Raw genomic sequence first — 23769 nt, 5'->3', positions numbered from 1 at the left:
ACACCTTACCCTCACTATTAGCCATCTTGTTTGGGTAGAACTAAACCCGATCCTACTTCCAGAGTTGGACCCTGATTGCATTAAGGTAATCTGAACACATCATCCTTATGACCATGGTCAATGGTTTAAGAATGGGTGCAGTACTCAGACATAATTCAATCAGCTCTTTGCATTACATGGCCCTCATCCAAGGATATTGGTTTGGTGGTCTAAGTTGGTCCAAACAGAATGAATGCAGAAGATTTTGCTAAGAATGCCAGGACATATACTCCTCCCTTCCTTGAAAGACACAAACAAGGAAGCACAAGCCCCAGTTGTTTCTGGAAGAAGTCTTAGATGTACAAAATGAGAACCTACTTGACATTAAAACCAACATCAAGGAAGTGGAATGCAGGTAACAAAATTACAGAAATAGCCTCATGAACACAGTTAGGCCCCAGTGAATTCTATTGTGCCCCCAGATTCTTGTTAGATGAGCCAGTAAATTTCCTTTTTTAAATAGAGCCCATCTTGGTTGGATTTTGTCTTGCAATTAAAGCATCCCTAAATTGTAGGTGAAGGAAAAGACAAGACTAGAAAAGACAAACCTCACACTTCACAATGTTGCCCAGGGCTAGTTAGGCCTTCAGTTATCCCTGCCCAACTTACTTCCCCCAGGTATGAATATAGGTTATACTTTCCCCTGAGTGCATCTTTCCCAGAGTAAACAATGCTGCAAGAGAGTGAACATCTCACGGGGTTTTTTTTGCTCATTCTTTCCAGTACCTGTCTTCACCTTTGATTGTGATTTTTGTCTCTAAGTAACATATCTTTCTCTTTACATGGGGCTTTTCATGTGATTATTTAGAAAGAGTCAATGGGAGATGAGAGTGAATAATCATTACAGGGGATGAACTATTGGGGAGGCTTCTTATTTGGGGGTTACATTTCTATTTGGGGATTTTTGTGTTCTAGACCATTTGATTCATCCACTGTCCTTGCATTTGTCTTGCATCCATCTTTCCATCAGATATATTTCTTTCTGTCACATTCTGATCAGATTTTGAAAAAAAAAAAGTGAATGAAAAATCTCAAATATATTATTACTAGCTTAAAGTAAAAACAAAACATAATCGTGGTCTCCTGTTGCACATCCACCTGAACAATTTGCCCTGAGGCAATCCAGTGAAGCAAATTGAGAAATCTGTGTCACTCATACACAGATTTGAACAGAACTGCTGAAGCTTGCCGAGGCAAGTTTTCTCACTAGGCAAAATCTATTTATGTCAAAACCTTATTCATTTATTTTCAATATTACTTTATGATACTATATATATATTTACACAAATAAACTTTATACATTCAACACTGAAAATCCTTAATCATGGGATATATCTATTTCTTTTAGATTATAAATGATAAGAAATAAGATCTAGCTGAACTTCATATTAAGAGAAATTATAAAATAAAAGTAGATAAAATTAGTAGCAAACCCATATGTGGTTTTTGGTTCTGTTTTTCATGTATTGGTCCAATTTTGGTATGGTTTAATATTTTTAGGTTTTATTTTAATTCCAATTAGCATACAGTGTTATATTCATTTAAGGTGTACAATATAGTAATTTAACACTTCCATACATCACCCTTGCCCATCACAAGTGTACTCCTTAATCCCCATCACCAACTTCACCCCTCCCCTACCCAGATCCCCTCTGGTAACTATCATTTTGTTTTTTATAGTTAAGAATCTGTTTCTTCCTTCTCTCTCTCTGCCTGCCTCTCTGCTTACTTGTGATCTCTGTCTGTCAAATAAATAAATAAAATCCTAAAAAAAATAAAAATTAAAAAAGAATCTCTTTCTTCTGGGGCACCTGGGTGGCTTAGTCGGTTAAGTGTCTGTCTTTGGCTGTGGTCATGATCCCAGGGTCCTAAAGTTAAAGCCCCACATCGGGTTCTCTGCTCAGCGGGGAGCCCACTTCTCCCTCTCCCTCTGCCTGCCATTCTGCCTGCTTGTTCTCTCTCTGTGTGTCAAATAAATGAATAATAAATAAAACATTTAAAAGAGGAATCCATTTCTTGGTTTGCCTCTCTCTCTTTTTTTTTTTAATTTTTAATTTTTTATAAACATATATTTTTATCCCCAAGGGTACAGGTCTGTGAATCGCCAGGTTTACACACTTCACAGCACTCACCAAAGCACATATCCTCCCCAATGTCCGTAACCCCACCCCCCTTCTCCCAACCCCCCTACCCCCAGCAACCCTCAGTTTGTTTTGTGAGATTAAGAGTCACTTATGGTACCATAAGTGCCTCTCTCTTTTTCCCTTTGCTTCTCTGCTTTGTTTCTTAAATTCCACATATGAGGGAAATCATATGGTATTTGTCCTTCTCTGACTGACTTATTTCACTTTGGATAATAACTTGCTAGCTCCATCCACATCATTGTAGATGGCAAGATTTCATGCTTTTTCATGGCTGTGTGATATCCTATATATCTATATATCTATTCTATTCTATATGTAGAATATATATATATCTTTATCTATTCATCAATAGATGGACACTTGTGTTGTTTCCATAATTTGCCTATTCCAGATAATGCTGCTATACACATTGGAGTACATATATCCCTTTGAATTAGTGTTTTTATATTCTTTGGGTAAATACCTAGTAGTGCAATTACTGAATTGTAGGGTAGTTCTATTTTTAACCTTTTGAGGAATCTCCATACCATTTTCCAGAGCAGCTGTACCAGTTTGCATTTCCACCAACAGTGTAAGAGAGTTCCTTTTTCTCCACATCTTTGCCAATACCTTTTGTTTCTCGTGTTGTTGATTTTAGCTATTCTGACAGGTGTGATGTGATATCTCATTATAGTTTTAATTCCTATTTCCCTGATGATGAGTGATATTAGGCATCTTTCTGATGTGTCTGTTGGCCATCCGTATATATTTTTTTGGAAAAATGTCTATCCATGTTTTCTGTCTAGTTTTTAAAAATCATTTATTAACTTAGAGAGAGAGAGACAGCACACATGAGAGAGAGCACATGAGTTGGGGGAGAGGGACACAGAATCTTCAGACTCCCTGCTGAGCACAGAGCCCCATGTGGGGCTCAATTTCATGACACATGAGATCATGACCTGAGCTAAAACCAAGAGCCAGATGTTCAACCGAATGAGCTACCCAGGCACCCCCTTCTGCCTATTTTTAACTGGATTGGTTTTTAGGTATTGAGTTTTGTTGTTTTTTAAAGAGATAGAACTTTATTAAGTAACTGCCAGGGAGCAGAGGGCAGGAAAGCCAAGGAGAGACTGTCTGTGATAAGATAGTGATGAGGGGGCATAACTATAGAGAGGAGTGAGGGAGTATGGGGACATATGGAATTTCCCCTTTTTTGTTAATCTTCAGAAGTGCGCCTGGTTGTAATTGGTTGGTTTGGGCCTATGGCTATTTCAAGGTGGTTGCTTAATGAGCCTGTTTGAATTCACCTCAGTGGTTGCTGAGATGTTGCCTTGGGTGTTGAGTTTTATAAGTTCTTTGTATATTTTGGATACTAACTCTTTATCAGATATGTCATTTGCAAATATCTTCTCCTGTTCTGTAGGTTACCTTTTAGTTTTGTTGATTGTTCCCTTCACTGTGCAGAACTTTTTTTTTTTATTTTGATAAGTCCCAATAGTTTATTTTTGTTTTTGTTTCCCTTGTCTCAGGAGACATGTCTAGAAAAAAGTTGCTATGGCTGATGTCAAGAGGCTACTACCTGTGTTTTCTTCAAGGATTTTTATGTCTTCAGGTCTCATATTTACATCTTTAATCCATTTTAAATTTATTTTTATCTATAGTGTAAGAAAGTGGTCCAGTTTCTTTCTTTTGCATGTAGCTGTCCAGTTTTTAACCTCACTATTTGTTAAAGAGACTGTCTTCTTCCAACTGGATATTCTTTCCAGCTTTGTCAAAGATTAATTGACCATATAGTTGTGGGTTCACTTCTGAGTTTTCTATTCTGCTCTGTTAATTTGTGTGTTTATTTTTGTGTCAGTACCATGCTGTTTTTATCACCATAGCTTTGTAACATAACTTGAAGTCCAAAGTTGTGATGCCTCTTTGCTTTTCTCTCTCAAGATTGCCTTGGCTATTTGGAGTCTTTTGTGGTTCCATATAAATTTTGGGATTGTTGGTTCTGTTTCTGTGAAAAATGCCATCGGTATTTTGCTATGGATTGCATTAAATGTCTAGATTGTTTTGCGTAAGTATAGACATTTTAATAATATTTCTTCTTCAAATCTATGAGCATGCAATGTCTCTCCATATCTTTATATCATCTTCAATTTCTTTCATCAGTGTTTTAGAATTTTCAGAGTCCAGGTCTTTCACCCCTTCAGTTAGGTTAGTCCTTAGTATCTTAGTGGTGTTCTGAGGTATTATCCTAGATATCCTAGGTAACCTTATTGTTTTTGGTGCAGTTGTTAAAGGAATTGACTTCTTAATTTCTCTTTCTGTTACTTTATTCTTGGTGTATGGAAATGCAACAGATTTCTGTAAGTTTATTTTGTATCCTGTGACTTTACTGAACTTAAATATCAGTTCTAACAGTTTTCTGGTAGAGTCTTCTGGGTTTTCTATATATTATGTCATCTGCAAATAGTGAAAGTTCTACACTAATGAAACCCATGTATATCTTAATTTTCTACTTTAAGACCCTTCTTTAAGTTTTAATGGCTGCCAAAAATTCCTTTAATAGGGATAGATTTTTTTTATTTTACAATAATTGGTGAAAGGCTTAATGTACAAGTATAAATTTTTTCACATTAAAGCTTAATGTCAGTTAAACCTTTCTTATGAAGAAGATTTAATAATGGATTAAATCTGTAGAGATGCACAGAAAGAAGTTTAAAAGCATAGAAAAGGGAGTTTAAGAAGTTGGAGATAAATTTCAGTTTTTAATAATAAAATTATGTTTTGTACTTTAGCGTAGATAGCAAATTTACACGTGACTGTTTTTTTCTAAAATCATTTGTCAAGATCCTGAGAAAATAACCAAGTCAGTTTCCTCTTTTTTGTTTCAATTGCTATATCCTCTTAAGTATTGCCTATTGGAAGATTAGAACTCATGGAAAGAAAGTAGACTTTTCTTTAATCCTGTTTACATTTGGGGAGCTGAAAATCTTTTTTTGTATTATTAACTTTTAGTACTATCATTTTAACATCTTCTACATTCCCCTCAACCCAGTTTGTTAAAAACTCATGTTACATAATGACATTGGTCAATTAAATTTTTTTAAAGGTTTTATTTATTTATTTGACAGAGATCACAAGTAGTTAGAAAGGCAGGCAGAGAGAGAGGGGCAGAGGGAAGCAGGCTCCCTGCTGAGCTGAGAGCTTGATGTGGACTTTATCCCAGGACCCTGAGATCATGACCTGAGCCAAAGGCAGCGGCTTAACCCACTGAGCCACCCAGGCACCCCTGGTCAATTAAATTTGAAAGTTTCATAACCAGGGCTCTTTGGAGCATCTTTCTCAGGATCTTTACTATGTTAAGTACATTGTGAATCTCCAAAAGGGATAGTGTATCCAACAATTTTTGAACTCACAGTATCTTTTAATTTTTTTTTAAAGACTTTATTTATTTATTTGACAGAGAGAGAGAGTGAGAGAACAGGAATGCAAGCAGGGGGAGTGGGAGAGAAGCAGGTATCCTAACGAGCAGGGAGCCAAAGCAGGGCTCAATTCCAGGACTCTGGGATCACGACTTGAACTGAAGACAGATGTTTAATGAACAGGTACTTCTCAGGAAAAAAAAAAAATAATAAAATAAATATAGATATATAAAATATATATATATATATTTTATACACACACACATACATATATATATATATACACATCTCAATATAGGTTAATAACAGTCCCTTTTAGATCTAAAAGACTTTCACTACTCAAGAGAAAGGTTAAGCTTTCTCTCAAATTTCTCATTCCATGGTTATATTCTCTACTCAGAATTTGCTAAAGAATTTAGAGTGGGAGATATAAAGTAATATTTGATTTTGTTGATCCAGTCAAATGATCAGATTTGAACAAAGAATAACAAAATGACTAAAGGTGAAATTAGAGTGTTGATTCCAATTACCAAATAATCATTTAATTTAAAACTTTCCCATTCTTATCTTATTGTATTGGTATTCATGTGTCATTGCTTCTTGCTCATTTCTTTTAAAGTCAGCATTTTTATTTTTTGAAATATTGTCTTATTGTATTGAATTGATATTAATACTATTTTCATATCATCAAAATTACATCTTTTATTATTTATAAGTGAATGTGTTATTCAGATTTGCAAAAAAGTATGTGTTCAAAAGTACACAATTATAATGATCAAGCATTTAAGAAATAAAAAAATTAGGGGCATCTGGGTGGCTCAGTGGATTAAAGCCTCTGCCTTCAGCTCAGGTCATGATCCCAGGGTTCTGGGATGGAGCCCCAAATTGGGCTGTCTGCTCGACAGTGAGCCTGCTTCCTCCTCTATCTGCCTGCCTCTCTGCCCACTTGTGATCTCTCTCTGTGACAAATAAATAAATAAAATCTTTAAAAAAAAAAAAAAGAAAGGAAGGAAGAAAAAAATTAGAAGATCAAAGAATTTTAGAAAGAGGAATACAGAATATCCATACTGTACAAGAGAAATGGGTTCTCAGAAAGCTTAGGATCTAAAGGGGTGTGTGTGTCTGTGTGTGTGTGTGTGTCTGTGTGTCTGTGTGTGTCTGTGTGTCTGTGTGTGTCTGTGTGTGTGATGGATCTAAAGGATTCAATATGACCAAAAAAATGCTGATTGCTTCCTAAGGGCATAAAAGACACCATACTGTGTGCCTGTTCTTATAGCTGTACATGTGACTATAAACAGAACCAATAAAAGGAAGATTTATGAGATGAATTGTAACTCAGTATAAGTAAGAATGAAGTGCTCAAATTCTCCAGTGCTCAAGAAGAATGTCATAATGTTCTAATCCTTGTTTTTATGTTTAGTGTTAAGTTTTTAGTTCTTTCACATTGGTCAGCTATGCTAATTGTGCCATTAACATCATCATTAAAAAGTCCTAATATTCACAGGTTTACACTAATAAAGAACTCATGAATTCATTCCTTCTATTTTTCCAGCTTTATGTGAGGCAGCTCAGTTAAGCTTGCAATCCTCTTATTTCTAATTGTTCTGTATCCAAGACATCCTCTGAAACAATGACTCATTGTTCATTGTACTATTTTTCCAAAGTGTGCAGATTTTATCTTGAGTCCTTAATTCACCTTAGAACCATTTCATTTCTGTTGAAATGGGTCTACATATTATATAAATAATAACTTCACATTCTTCATCACTGACAAGCTGCACGGAGGATGGAAAGACCCAGAATGAAGAGTACCTTTCTGCTATTATTTCCTTATAATCTTTCTTTGCTTTCTGTGCTCCCTTCTCCACTGAGAGATGGTTGAAGCAGTCCAGTTTTTAGCACTATCACCATGTCTCTGTGTCCAGTTTGAGCTGTGATTTTCCAAGAGGGCCTGACTTAGAAACATCAATGTGTAGTCTGTTGAACGGAAGAGGATAATTGGAATGAGCCACTCAAGGAAGCAGTTGGACTAATTACAGCACATTAGATAACAAGGGCCATTTACCAATATTGTGTACTTTTACTAAAAGCTCAACAGATTTTGGTTCAAGTGTGCTGAGATCTCTTATCTCTTATCTGATCTGAAAAGTTTCTTCCTATTTATATAAAACACTGAGCTTGCATTTTGGCTAGAGTGTGAAGTCTTGTGGGGCTTCTCTAAGTCTTTCAACACATGCAAAATAAAGAATTAAAAATATGTAAGCCAGGTCAACAGACATCTTAGTAGTTCAGGCTCAAATTCTTTCTCCCTATCTGCATATGGACCAAAATCAAGGCAGGGCTCAGTTGAATGTTTTAATGTCTAATGAAAATAACACGAGGTACTTTATTTCGAATTTTTAAAAAAATGCCTAAAGCCCTCCAGAACCCTAAGAAACCCTGATAATCACAAATGAAGGTGTGTAATGATCAGAATGACTGGCATTTAGAGTAATAAGAACTTAGATATGACTAAGTTCGAGTTTATCCAAAATATTGAAAGCCATTTCCTAACCTAAATTATCAAAATGGAAAAAAACAGTGTTAGTGGGAGTGAGAAGACTCAAAGGACATTTGGACAAAAATGACTATGAATGGAATGATAGCAACCTCTGATAATTTTACACAGCTGCTTAGTTTTAGAAATTTTGATTATTATGTCATGGGCTTTTTAGCTTTGACATTTGCTCCCTGTTATGTAAAATAATCCTTTTTTCCTCCCCCATATCTTTTGCAATACTTGGTATAACCGTTTTCCTCAAGTTTGATAAGGAATAGGCTATAAACCAAGGAAAAAGAGAGTTCACTTACAAAGGAAAGGGTCTTATATCTTACTAGTGTAGTTAGGAAAAAATGGTTTATAAGTTACAAAATAACTCCTCCCTAGAAATACTTTAAATTGGATTCTTGCTATATGCTGCAAAGATGTGGTGGAACTGAAATTGCTTGTGTTATCACCTAGCTGACAGTACACAGAACTCTTCAATGCTCCTGTTTGTTTGGGACCTCAAAAATCTTCTGCGCCATCTAATGGAAACAATGCAAACTGCAGCTCGCTTTGGTGGTCAATCCTCTCAAATTCTCCAGCACAGATCAATACAGAGTGGATGAAAGCTATAGAAACTTAATAGATCAAATACCAGCCGCTAACTGTAATGGCTTGGGGGAATTGGCCCTCAGTTTTATAGTGTGCACAATTCAAACATGCCCAGGGTAGTATGATTTCAACATGCAAAAGAATTAAAGTATAATGTATCCATTCATAGCAGCAGACAATGGAGTTAACTCACATGATTTGCCAAACCAAGATCCAGAATATTCCAGGTTTTATTTTTTTTTAACATTGCAAGCTAGTGCTGTATTTCTTTTTCACATCTATGCTACAAGTACAATGTCATTTAATTTTCAAGGTGTTTATCACTTTCAAAATCCGTGAATTTCATGAATGTCATGTCAGAGTCTACACCTAGAATTATAAACTCAAATGCAAACAGAGATAAGGAAGTAATTTAAATTAAAAGTGAAAACAGTAGAGGGTATGGTGCAGTTAGGTAGGGGCTCTTGGCAAAGTGAAATCACACTCCCTGTCTGAAAAGGAATGAGTGCTACTTAGCAACAGGTGATTGTTGTACAGTGACAATGCCCAACAGAAGTCAGAAATCTGTACTTTTATGTATATTTCCTTAGTTTTTAAACACTTGTTCACAACAAATGCATCTGTGGTTCAGAGATGACCTCAACCTAATACCCACCATTTGTGGTTGCTGGTTTACCATGATCCAAGGTAACGTAATGAGGATAGAGTTAGAAGTCCCAGTTACTGGAATCATTTGGGATACAAATCCTTTGAGAAATAAGTGCACTTATACTTTAATTAATATGCATAGATTTGCCTTAACTCTACACAGTGATAGGGAGTATCGAATCACACATATTTTATGATCTTTCTATTATTCCTGGCCAAGTAGTTTAAGGCTAAACTGCGCTGCTCCCATAGCCAGACTGTCGCCTTCACAGCCCTGGGATAAAAGGCAGCTGTCCAATTTTGTCAAACCACAGTTTCTATTACTCCCAGCCCTTGAGTTGGAGACAAGCACACACAAATGAATGAAAAGTGGATTTCAGCATTTGAAAGGTGTTTTCATGTAATTATCATTACACTTCTATATTTCTTGGGCAAAGAATGAAGAGGAAGTGACAATTAATTAAAATTCAAACATGTAGGGCGCCTGGGTGGCTCAGTGGGTTAAGCCGCTGCCTTCAGCTCAGGTCATGATCTCAGGGTCCTGGGATCGAGTCCCGCATCGGGCTCTCTGCTCAGCAGGGAGCCTGCTTCCTCCTCTCTCTCTCTCTGCCTGCCTCTCTGCCTACTTGTGATCTCTGTCTGTAAAATAAATAAATAAAATATTTAAAAAAAATAAATAAAATAAAATTCAAACATGTAGAAAATATAAAGACTGAGGAAAGATATGAGGTGTTGAATATGAATGAACCCAACCAAATATGTGTTTTCCCCCTAAAAATGTTTTAGGTTTGAGGGGTTTTTTTTTTATCCTTCCCCTCTACTTTCCAGAGTGTTGCTTACTACCTCACTATTTTGAATTATTTCTGAAGACACAGAACCTTTAAATAGAATGTGTGTTTCTACGTCTCATAGACTAATAGGCCTGGAGGAACATCTTTCACCAGTCTTGAGACTGGTGAGTGCCCAATCCACACACTTTCTAATAGTACCTTTGACAGCAGATTAGCATCTTATAGATCAAAATATCCCATCTTAATAGTCAGTATTGACCTGCCTCTTCATTGACCAATTGTTCTGAACTGGATCCTGAGTTCAGGAAACACTCACGGTACAATGCACATTAAGTAATTAGCACATCACTGCGCATGCACAAATGTGAGTAATCATTATTTTCACTCAAGGACTGCCAGAAGAGCTTCCTTTTTACTTTATAAGAAGCAGAAGCAGGTAGGGATTCCAAGATGACAAGCTAGCAAGGGTTGAATCTACTTCCTTCCTGTGTGCTCCCTTTTGCATAGTGTACTTGGTGTTTGCGGGCTGGAGGAGGAGGGAGTACTTCATTCACAATGAAGAAGGAAAGCAATTCCAGCTGCAGTGACTAGTCCAACAATTACTATTCTCATCATTAAAATAGTTCAAAAAAGCTCATATTCATTTTTGTCCATCACGTTTCAAGTTTCTTAAAGTCAAGAACTATGTCTCTTTTCCTTTGCAATCTTTTCTACATCAACACCCAGTTATACATGTAATACGTTTTCAAAAAATGAGTGAAGGGGCGCCTGGGTGGCTCAATGGGTTAAGCTGCTGCCTTCGGCTCAGGTCATGATCTCAGGGTCCTGGGATCGAGTCCCACGTCGGGCTCTCTGCTCAGCAGGGAGCTTGCTTCCCTTCCTCTCTCTCTGCCTGCCTCTCTGTCTATTTGTGATCTCTCTCTATCAAATAAATAAATAAAATCTTTAAAAAAAAATGAGTGAAAATAAAAATACGAGTAAGACACCACTTATTTTTGTTTCATTATAAATACTGTCCTTGAGATCTCAGATGGTTAACAACTTAATTGCAAACAGCAGTTTAGATGTTGTACATTTATATTAATCCTCCTTTATAAAGGTTAGGTTTCACTGATAACAGTGCATTACAACCTTAATAAGCTATAAAAATAAAGGAGTTATTATTTACCAAATAAAATGATTTTTATACTTGTATTAACCATTCTGTGAGACTTAGTATTGCTTATTTGGTAACATACTGAATTAGTGACCAAAAACTATTTAAGTCATAAATAGTTAAAAGATACATGGAGAAAGTACTGAAAAGAAAACAGCAAAAAATTAAAAATTGTTTTATCTAGATTATGAATTATAATTTAGCTCCTTTATATTTTAAACTATTAAGTTTAAGTTTAACTTTATTTAAAAGTTAAATCATTAACTTTCTTCTTTTACACTTAAATGAGAAATTTGGGTAGATTTTAAAGCAAAATTAGTTATACTTAGAAATGGGTATCTTCAAGATACAAACTACTGAGAGATTCTCCAAATGGTCCATGAATGGTATATGGTACACTCCAGTCCTTTAATCTTATCTGACTTCTCACCTTTGCTATCTCGAATGAAGGCTAGCACACCAGATATTTTTTAAACTATGACCCAGTAATGCTGATTCACTATTCCCTCTATGAAATATTTTTGCTTTAATCTCAATTTTACCTTGTTCTGTACTCTTCGATCTACTGACCCTGAATTCAGGTTCTGCTTTTAGCTTTTCCTGGTCTTGTTATTAAGTTCATCAACATTTGTGAATCTGAAATATTCATTTTATCCATACAAGCCTATCTCATTATATCCTAAATGTCCCCAGTTCTTTTCTTCTTCTTTTATTATTATTATTATTATTATTATTAATATTCTCGGTTTTCAAAGTCACAGTCTATTCTCCTCCCCACCACCTTCAGCCCTGTGAGAACCCAGCTTCTATTCCTGGCCTAAGAAACAGTCACACAAAAGAGTTTTTCTGTTCTACCTTGTTAAATAGAATGAAAAAAAAATTTTTTAAGGCTTGAAAAACTGTCATATTGTTTTGTGCAAGGAACCCTAGGCAGTTCAATGTTTGGAATTCAGTAAATTTTAGATTTATAAAATCCATTTACTCTAATATATTTTAAATGCCAAAATATTATGGGAAGATAGTTCCCAAGAGTTAGTGATCTGGTTTGAAGGCATAAGTGGCAGAGGTTGCTGGGAAGAGAACTAGAAAAGGCCATTTCTCTTAGCTGAATCATGAGCACTAGGGATTGGCTTAGAATATTTGAGCAGAATGAAGCAATTCCTGTGGAATGAGCCTTGGCCAGGAAAACACACTGCTGTTGGACAGAGGGAATGCAATATCTATGGCTTTAGCTAGTTGGAGCAAAATCTTAATTAACCTGATTCTCTCCCGTTGGCTTTCACTGTCATTTAGATTTGCAAGGAAAGGGGTTATGATATATGAGTACCTGAAAAACATTCTTTCCTCTTCAGGGTTTGACGGCATCTTCCTTTGCATAGAGGATTAAATAATAATTCACATTTATTCTCATGTTAACACTGTGTATTTTCTCAGTTTTAAAAATAATACAGACCCATTATACAAATTGGGAAATTTCAAAAATATAAAGGAGCTAAATTATAATTCATAATCTAGATAAAACAATTTTTAATTTTTTGCTGTTTTCTTTTCAGTACTTTCTCCATGTATCTTTTAACTATTTATGAACATGCCATCTTGTCTCTTGTTATCAAAAAATTCATTTAAAATGCCTTTCGAGTATATTTTTGAATATGCTTCTATCTTTAGGATTTTGCTTATTTCAATAGATCATATTTACTTCACCATCCTCCTTTATTAACCAATGTGGTTGTAATTATTTGCAGTTACGCTTTATTTTCTCTTCCTTATATAAATGAAGTGTAACTTTCAAGCTAAAGGTAGATTCTCCCATTCTGTGAGCTCATTAACTTGGAATGAAAATGCTGTAAGGAGGATTGGGACAAAAAATTTTTGTCTGTCCATGATAAGAGTTCTAAGTTAGACAATGAACTGCTAGCTATTAAATCAGATATCTGTTGTGAAGTCTAATGTCTGACAAATCACTTCAAAATCATCTTTCTTTACATATTTCCAAAAGCAGAAGTTCAGGAATTAGGGGGTTTATTATCTGAAATTAACCCCATATTTCATTTGCAGGGTCTATGTTAAGTGTTGTGTAATGGCTTCTTACAGAGTTTCATTAGACCAGAACTCTGGTGCTCTCCATTTACATGTATTTACATTTTTATTTTAAAATACTCTTAACAAGGGGTGCCTGGGTGGTTCAGTTGGTTAAGCAACTGCCTTCAGCTCTGGTCACAATCCTAGAGTCCCACAGCGGGCTCCCTGCTCAGCAGGGAGTCTGCTTCTCCCACTGACCTTTCTCCACTCATGTTCTCTCTCTTTCATTCTCTCTCTTTCTCTCTCTCAAATAAATAAAAAAAAGTCTTTAAAAAAACACTTTTAATGAATAATCCTTTTATATTTACAATATTAATCCAATCCAATATTTATAAAGAAACAATAGGCATTTTTGTATTTTGTGTTCAATACATTGTTCATATTGAATTCTCCATAGACAGTAATAAGCAAACAATATAAACCCATCAATATTAAATACGAAATCTTAATCACAAATGAGTTGTAATTGGATTCAATTGCAAATGGGTTTTTTTCCCTCACAGCACAATTAAAATCTACTCACAGATTTTTTCATTAGAAAATAAAATCAGCTGCTTAGTTCTAAAAATGTACTGTGACAAGAGCAAGGACATTTTCTCTCTGCTGGTTTTGCTTTTTGGAGGCTATAATACTCTGGGTTTTAGTATGCAGTGTCCATAACCTATTCTGCAGGGTCAAGGACTCTTTTAAGATAAAACAGAGTATAAGACAATGTGAAGTAACAGCATCATAAACTACTTAAACTTCAGTTGCCCAGAAGTCGAAGTCAGTTTACTCCGAATATATACTGGGCTCATATATGTTAAGATTAAATCAAAAGCACATTTCTGTGAAAGTTCATGCCAGCCACAGTCCACTCTTCCTATGTGGATTTTGTCTTTGCCATGGACAGAAAAGTAAAAAAACAATGTATCCCTCTTCATTTCTACTCTCACACACAAAATAACAAAAATAAAAATAGAAAAATAAAACTTCATAATTAAACCAAGATCCACTTCTCAAACAATCTGATTGAAACCAGAATGGAGGCACATGATAGAGAAAGATTGAAGTTTGGCAAAAGTGAGACCAAAATTTTTTCACTTCTGGTAAGAAAAGGCCTCCTTTCCCTCTCTCTAAAGTAAAGGTTTTGTCTAGACACTGATAAATGTTGTCCTGGATGATTAACTGGTTAGAAATATTTCTGGGAGACACCCTGCCAGATTTGGGGCAACCAAGAAATTTGGCTAAGCTGAGCCATTCAAAATATGGCTACCAGGGCACCTGGGTGGCTAAGTCAGTTAAGCATCTGCCTTCAGCTCGGGTCGTGATCCCGGGGTCCTGGGATCGAGCCCTGCATTGGGCTCCCAGCTCAGTGGGGAGCCTGCTTTTCCCTCTCTCTCTGCCTCTCTGTACTCTCTCTGTCTCTCAAATTAATAAATAAAAAAATTAAAAACAAAAAAACCCAAAATGTGGCTACCATTTTTATTCAAACCCACAGTTGCATGTACATCTTTATTTTTTCTTTAATATTTTATTTATTTATTTGGCAGACAGAGATCACAAGTAGGCGGAGAGGCAGGCAGAGAGAGAGAGAAGGAAGCAGGCTCCCTACTGAGCCTGACGAGGGACTCAATCCCAGGACCCTGGGATCATGACCTGAGCTGAAGGCAGAGGCTTTAACCCATTGAGCCACCCAGGTGCCCACATGTACATCTTTAAACTAGAGTTTATTAATCACCTTTTTTGCAGTTACATCTTTCCATTTTGTCCTTTAGCTTCTGTCATTATGCCCTTCTCAATAGAATCCAGATACTGAGATTAAATCTTGAGCTCTGTAAATGTTGAATAAACTTCCATAGATTATGAATGTCAGGGACACAAAAGACAAAATACATGTATGTGTGCATATGTACACACTCATGTGTAGATCGCTGATCCCTTTTTAAGCAAGTATGAAAATGACGAAGGAAGAACTATGTCACTGTTTTGATATCCTTTTTTCTTCCCTTTTAACTACAAGTCTACATGCATTCCCCTATTTTTTTTTAATGAAAAAGGCAAGATTCTAATAATAAATGTGAAATGAGATGAAGATTAGCTCTGAAATATAAGTATTATAAAGGTGAGCAATCAGGGCTCTAGGCCAATCTTTTGATCTGCTTTAAAAATATTATCCTCAAATAAAAAATAATTTTCTTGGGTTTTAAAATAGTTTTTGATATTTAAGGAGAATATTTAGTTCTTTAGTGCTATGTTTGAAGCAAAGTTCTCAAAAGCTTTAGAAGAAACTGGTAACTTACTGAACTCTGAAAAGAGGAAAGAGTCTAAGCCTTAAAAGAGAAAAGAGTAACTTTTCATCTTTCCCCAAAGATTATATTCTCTGTTGTAAATGAGAAAAGATTTGATTTCTAAGTATAATATTCCTCTCCTCACCATTCCCTTTTTTCCCCCTAGCCTTTCTTAGGTCTGCTTTCCAACTGAATCCTTTAGTGAAGGAAAGGTCAAAGATTAGAGTAGCCTAGGAAAAAAAAAATAGCTGGAACATCCTTTGGTCTCAAGATTCAGCTGTAAGTCTTAAAACCCTGTGCCTGGTTACCAGCAAAAATTCCATTCCAGCTGCAGAAAAATCTGTCATGTCATATCAGTGAGAGCTCAGTGTCTTTCAGATCAGGTTTGAATGCATCTAATTGAGTGATTTATGGTAATTGTAGACTTCAGAATGCAAAGTGAGAGGTTGATGTTATGCTTAGTGGTCAAGCCATGTGGCTGCCTATACCTGGAGAAATCCACTCTCAGATCCTAATTGCATCAACAACTCATTTTTGCACCGAGAACTTTCATGGGTTTATTATCTCTAGAGAAAGCATTCAAGAGTTTTATTTTTTCAAACGAAGAATGAATTTATACTGATTCAGTCCAGTTTTGATTGGTTTCCCTTGGCTGGTGACTATTGGTATGCAGTTTGTGATGTCTGTTAAGAGACCTAGAAGAAATTTGTTGCTGTGGAACTCAAGGATATGCCATGACTGGGTTATATGATTACTATATGATACTCTTAGTAAAGACATAATCTGTCATATGCACCTAGATGAGATCTAGTTAGGGTTAACAATGTGGATAGACAAGAGAAGATTCTGGCTAGCTGAACCGTAAGTGAGAAGAAGGACTCTCACACTGCTTTGGTCATGATTACAGCGGCAGACCAGAACATTTGGGTGCTGATGTCAATGATATCGGATATATATCTGTATGGGAATATGGAACAAAGTAATATGACTCAGTTTCAAAGACGGGACATATCTAACAACTTTCTTTGTCTCTTGGTCCATCCAAAAGGATAAATGTTATAATAAAATCATTGCCTGAGGAAAAAACAAACTCAAAGGAGAACCGATAAAAATAGTTTAACTTAATCCCAATCTAAATTGGGTTGACCTTCCTCTTTGCCATTGTTTCTTATGATCAGAAGATGCTGCCTATTGAAAAGGACATTAGATAATGTGCTGGAATAGCTCCTTGGTGAATACATCTATTAAAACTTATCCTCTAAACTCATCTGCCACATGGTATCTGTTGCTGCACTGGCAATAAATCCTCAGGGATAGAGGATGAAAAACTCAGGGGGATCTGGCAAAGTCTGGAAATAGAAATAGACCATCTGCCTCATGGAGAAATTGACAAGAGACTCAGAACAGATGCAGGCACCCCTTCACCATGAGGCAGATGGATAAAGAGAGCAAATAGAACCCAAAGCTGATTCTGGGAGACAAATAAGTAAAAGGCACGGGAGAAGGCTGGTTCTGAAGGATAAAGTACAAATTTATCAGTCTGAGCTTAAAGCATAGTATGGCTCCACTCTGGTTTTCCACACCTATCCTTTACTACTCTCCCTAAACACATCTCTCCAGCCAGAAATACTAATTTGGCAACATGCAGACATGACTTTTGCATTCATGACACTCCTGCCTCCTTTTTGGCAATGCATATTTTACCCACACTTTAAGGCTCTTTCCTCTGCAAAATCTTCCCTAACACAACTCATAATGATCTCTTCCCTTCATAAATGTTCAGCATATATTGTTTATGCTTCCCGTTTTACAATGACATGGTATTGTGCTTTGGATAAAAATTCAAATTTTTTTCACAGCTGAACTATATAAGATTTTATCTAGCTGAAGCCTATTTCTCTAATTTATCTTGTGTAAATCTCTGCATGGCCATACACAGCTACATTTGGCTTCATTGGTTTTGAGCACATTATTTTGCTTCCCATCTCAAAACTTTGGCATAAGACTCTACTCAGTTGAGTATCAGAAAGAGGGAAAAACCACTGGGATAGTAAGGTGAAGGAAGCAGAGAGAAGTTGGGGAGGGTTCCATCTCACAGTAAGAGCAAATGTGACTGAGGGATAAAGGAAATGTGGGAGGAATATCTTCAGAGACAAGTAAGCGAAGGACATGGTGGAGAGCCCAGAATTTCCAAAAGCTAAAGAGAGAGCATTCAGTAGAGATTCTGCCAGCTGATAATTGAATTGCTTGATCTTGAAGACCAGGCATAATGTTTGAAGAGAAACAGCTGGGAGCAACAGAGGAGAGAGGGAAAGGGAACCATCTTGATAATGATGAACCTGGCATGTTTTGTTTCCTGATATTTAGGTCAGGCTGGGCAGGTTTTCTTCAGCCTTCATCTTCTGGACTTATTTTATTCTATAACTGAGGAATGGACAAGAGAGTGGCTCATGCACACACCTTGGGTATATTTGGTTTTCAAATAATAACTATTGATTTTCTCTATGCCACCAGTTTTCACAGGCCTGTGGATAGGAGTAAAATTGCAAATGACATTTATACTACCTGGTATACCTGGAATTGGCATTCCAGTACCTTAACATGTTCTATTATTTCTGTGAGACCTTAGCTCCCTCGACATCTTCCCCTACACCTATGTTCTGGTGGTTCTCACAGTGCTTCCCATGTTTCCATGTAAGGATACTCGGCTGGCCGCAGCCACTTTCTTGTCCATTGTGGGTTGTACCTCTCTGGCACCTGCTGTCATGTTCTCCAGAGTTCTGTGGCCATGGCTTGTACAAACAACCTGGAGAGAATGTACAGATAACCTGGAGAAAAAGAAAACTAAGGTCCCCTCTACTCAGCTACATAATTTCAATTTAGTCTCAGTTACCTTTGTGATATATGTTTACCAGTAGACTTCAAAGAAGTAGGAGCATTGAGTAGGGAAGGACATTTCCTTGGAATATCCAAGATTGAGAGTCGTTTATAAGAATGCCACAGAATTATGTCCACCGTGCCTGCAGCTCAATTTCAAGAAGGCCAAGCTTTTTTTTTTTTTTTTTTTTTTCTTCATTTCTAGAAGGCCAAGCTTTCTTTCGGACTCCATTAATAGAACATATGTTCCAAGAAATTGTGTGTAAACACAAGGCAGCAGAATTAGGGATCTACCCCATGTCTTTTCTACACAACCATTACTTTGCAAAAATTATACCACACGTTAATAGCACCTTAAAGGTTGAACAAAATAACTGTACTAGGAATTTAAGCAAAATCTTTTGACTCTATTATTTCTAATCAAGTGATCTAAAAGAATAAGAACAGTTCTATCATCTCTGTCAATGAAGAGAGAAAGAGCTTGATTATGTGCCACACTCTTGCATCATCTTGATTCCCCAGAATGGACTAAATCAATTGAAAGATAAACTCACTGTAGTCAGGCATATGCTGACATGTTGGCCCCTTCACAAAAGCTCATGGACAGATTTCCTCTAGACCCAAACAAACTATGTAAAGAGTCTGTTTTGATTCTTGTTAGCTTTGCACTCTCTCAGCAAGCTGCTAAGAAATTTCAAATATGGCTACTCTTTTGGAAAGAAATGGCATTCCAGAATCTTTCAGGTTTTTTTTTTTTTTTTTTTTTTAATATAAGACAAAGTTATTTTTACAGAACAGTGCTACTCTACAAAGCATTCTTAGGAAGGCATACAGTTCTGACAGTTCAGTTAATTTAGAATTTGAGCTTGATATATGGTTTGTAAGGCTTAAACTAATGAACATGGTATGTACAAACTGACCCTTGATGTCATGATAGCATTGACCCACTCTGTATTTGAGGAGCCACAGCATGTCACCAATAATGTGGTCTATATGACTTAACTGCCACACTGTTCTTAACATAAAATTCTCCCTGGTGATTAAGATTTAGAATTACACAGTTAGTACATATTTGTTAAATGAAAGAAAAAACAAAATGTGTGTGTATGTGTATGTGTTAGAAAATCAAAGGACTAATTTAATAAAGTCAAGCTTCTCATTTCTCATATGAAAACATGTTTATATGTTCCAGCCTTGGTCAAAAAAACTGTGTGATAAAACTATACATGACTACTTTGTGAAGAAGTGTTTATCTTATTAATTCTTACAACTTTGAGGTATGTGTTAGCTTCCCCATCAGTAAAATCAGGATAATAAGACTTGTTTTAAATGAATTTTTAAGAACACAGGGTTAATAAATGGCAAAACAAAGGCTCAAAATGAGTTTTCTAAATTCAAGTCCCCCCGCCCCCAAATTCCATAGTGTTTTCTAGGTAAGGACTCTGAGTTTAAGAAAGGTAGAAAATTTTCTACTTCTGAGCCCCAATTTAAGGGTTTTAGCAGTATATTCTGCTCTGATTTAGGCAAAGCATTGGCTGTAAATACTCCCATAATGAGCCCTTAAAACAGAACATAGCCTTTGAGAGAAGACTTTGTGCTGGCACAATGATATAAGAAATCAAGGTCTGGATTATGTCTGGACACACTTCACATTACAAGTTGTGAAATAATTCAAGTATCTTTCTGAAGTGTACAGAAACATCATTCATTCTTACTGTGGAGACAGTTTTTTATTTACCAAAGTTGTTTCAGAGTGATAATTTTCTATTCTAAAAGAGTAGGAAAAAAGAAATCCTACAATCTTTGTGCTTACCTGCTTAGAAAGATCCCCACTTTGGAATAAATTTATAGAGCTTACACATCCTCCAAGTTCTCCTATCTCAGAACAAAAAAGAAGGCAATAGCTGAGAGTCTACAGTTGTGGAAGCTGTGTAATTCTAAGGACTATACATTTTCTTAGTACTAAGAACAAATAAATCTGTAGAAATGAGTAGTGTTTTCTCAAAAGCATAAGATACAGATAATTTCCTTGACGCCAAGCAGTAAAACAATTATAGGTCACCTGAGTCCTGAATACTGGACATTAACTTCTCCAGTAGGCAATGTGCCCTTGAGGATCATTCTGGAAGATGTTATGGTTTAATATTTTGAGTTCTTTTGGAATGTAAGAATCTATTTCTCCAAGAGACTTTTTAATCATACAGATGACTCTTATTATCATCTTCTAATTATACTCATTAGTGGAGGTAGGAGATAGAAAGAACAGAATGGATAACCCAAGGCTGTATTTAATTTAGATATAACTTATCCTTGGCATCAGAATCTAATTTAATACTTATAATTTGAATAATCGAATTTGTAATATTTCAAGCAAAAGAGTAATGCTTTATAAAGAAAACAATCCATAAGAATTGGTAGTTTTTGCATTATGGCATACTACCCAAAACTGTTTGAAAATCAACTATCAAAAAAAAAAAAATCCATCTTTATGCCTTCTTGTATCAGTTTAACAAAGTTGTTCTAGATGCCAGTGCTATCATCTGTCCCACATATTGAGCCAATTTTGTGACCATAGCAATCTTTAAATTTAAGATACAAAGTATTAGCCCATGATTAAAATACCTTGTTTCTATCCAGCTCTGTTTTCCTCTTCACTGTCCTGTATGGTCTTGCTTCACAGGTTAGATTTGAAACTAAACATTTTTATCCAATATTCTCCACTTGAAACTCACCCTTCTAGAGAATAAGTCTATCATCCTCACTCTCTTTACTTTCACTAAGCTAACTCCTAATCATCCTAAAGATCACAAAATAGATCTATTTCTCCCAAAAAGTCTTTCCTGATATTTCAATGTAGGGTTAGGATAACCTCTTATGGTTTCATATGATTGCCTCTTTACTAGATGTAACTCTTATTAGGATGTCAGGTCACTTGAGGACAAAGACCAAATCGGTTTATCCTTATGGCTAGAATAACTATCACAGTGCATAAAGATGATTAATAAGTATTTGTTAAAGAAAATGTAAAGAAATAACAAATGCATATACTATTTCTAAGTCAAATAGAAGAGTCAGCAATCGAAACCTCTAAGGGGAGCATGTTCCTCTGGAATCTTCATTCAGTCAAATAATTTCAACTAGGGAGAAGAGAACAAATAGAAGACAAAAGATATCTGGCTCTATTGTTAAAGGAACACTTTTACTTCTTCAAAGTTTGCTCTCTGTGATGTCAATCCAAATTGCCTGGGATGTGAAGGTTTTCTGGTTTCATACTGGCCTTTGAGATACAGATTATTATACTATTGACCTTTTTCTTAATATTCATGGTTTGTATCCCAGGAGTCTGGAAGAAAATTTTGCAGTGTTCCAGAGTTTCAAAGCAAACTGTAGATGTGAATACTTGAGATGTTGGACTATGGACGATTTTCTTTTTTTTTTCTAGATTTTTCTAGTTTTTCTGGTTTTTTTTTTCTTGAATAAGATCAATCTTTTGCCTGATAGCCAATTAGAGAAAATTAGACTCAAGCAAAATCTCAGTCTTCACCTGAGGGTTCATGAATCTAGGTTCCTTGAATTCTATCTCCCTCAAGAAGGGATATCATATTCAATTTTGTTTTTAAAGCTTCATGTGCATGGAAATAGGACAAGGAAAACTATTGACATCTGGGAGTGTTAGAGTGTTTCTCCACTCCCAAAAGGGAATTAAGCATTTGCATGCTTGGATTCTTTCTCTCCTCTATTCTTTCAAGGGAGGTCTTTTTTACTCTTGTACTTAATCTTGGGATGCAGAATCAGACAACTATAATGAAAAAGGCAAGGCTGAACAGATTAAAGGAAAAGAAGGACTGCTACTAGCTAAGTCAGTTGCTGGGCTTTTCATTGTTATGGAGAATCCAGGGGAAGGGTCACTTCAAGATGAGTATAGAAAACTACAAAAAATCTGAGCAGTGTGAGAAAGATGGGGAACTGGTGAGAGGCAGAGAAAGTTGGGGAGGCTGGGCACCATGAAGATCTTAGGAGGGTTCAAGGGAGAAGCTGTAAGTATGAGAGAGATATTGGAGAAGAGAAAGTGTTGGAGGAAATTACAAACTCAGATACTCTAGGGTTGCCTATTCATGTCCTTTTTCTAATGAGAATATCCGTATCTTTTATCACATTTTCAAAAGAGTCTAATGACCCAAAAGTGTTAAGTACTACTGATGTATATGCAGTTACATTAAACATTCTGATCTCGAAGAACTTCTCCTAGGAGATACAGCCTTTCCATAGAAACACTGCAGTGCAAATGGAGAAATTTTCAGGATACAAAAAAATAGGACCCATTTATAGAGAATAGTTATTTAAAAAGAAAAACTGTCTTGGACAGTGTATGATTTGTGTGACTCAGTCATATCATTCAGGCTTTGACCTTCCTTATAGCAGGGCATTGGGGTTACCTTCTAGTAGAAAGCAAGACTATTGATAGCTACTATGTTGTGCATCTAAAAGTGCATGTTTTTTATGTCCAAAGGATGATGATGGCTGTCAGCCCTTACCTGAATTGTTAATAAGATTTCCAGTTCTTTTTGGTAGTTTTTCCCTGAACATTTTTCAAAACCTCTAGGGCTTTGAACCTATGTCTACAAAATGGCTCTCCCTTTCTCACTTGTCTTTTCCCACTTGCTGGCAAGTAGAAGTAGAGCTATAGCCCTGAAGACTGAGTTGTAGCATGTTGATCTTTCTGATAGCTGCATGGAGATGCCAGAACCTTGAGCGCCCAAAATCTGTTAACATTGGTTGTTTCCTTAGAGTCTTCTGTTCTGCTCCTGGTAGGAGCCAAGTCTGCCTCTTCATGACAGCTCTACGAAATTATAGTTCACTTAGGGTTATTTACTGCCATTCTGATACAAATTTTATGAGATATTCCAACAGTTTGCTTATTTTTGTAATGTTTTTACAAAGTAAGGGAATATTTTTATTTTTGCCTTTTTATTAAGGAGTATCCCACAGCAGCCCTCCCTGAAGTACATATGCTATAGAGCTTTTTAGTGACTCTGTGTTTCGGTTTGCTCTCTCTCTCTTTCATTCATTGTGATGCGTTCTTTTAGAGTCACATAGTGGGTTCAAAACCTGTACCCTTCCACCACCCTCATTCTGGGTTGTTATTTTTAATTCACTGGTTCCCATTTCTTCTCCTTTAAGGTTTGCTTATTTTTAGGAGTTCATCCCTTTTCTTCTGCAATCTAACCTTC

Source organism: Mustela lutreola, chromosome 3, assembly GCF_030435805.1.
Source record: "Mustela lutreola isolate mMusLut2 chromosome 3, mMusLut2.pri, whole genome shotgun sequence".
Lineage (NCBI taxonomy): Eukaryota > Metazoa > Chordata > Mammalia > Carnivora > Mustelidae > Mustela > Mustela lutreola.
Note: the sequence above shows the minus strand (reverse complement) of the source record.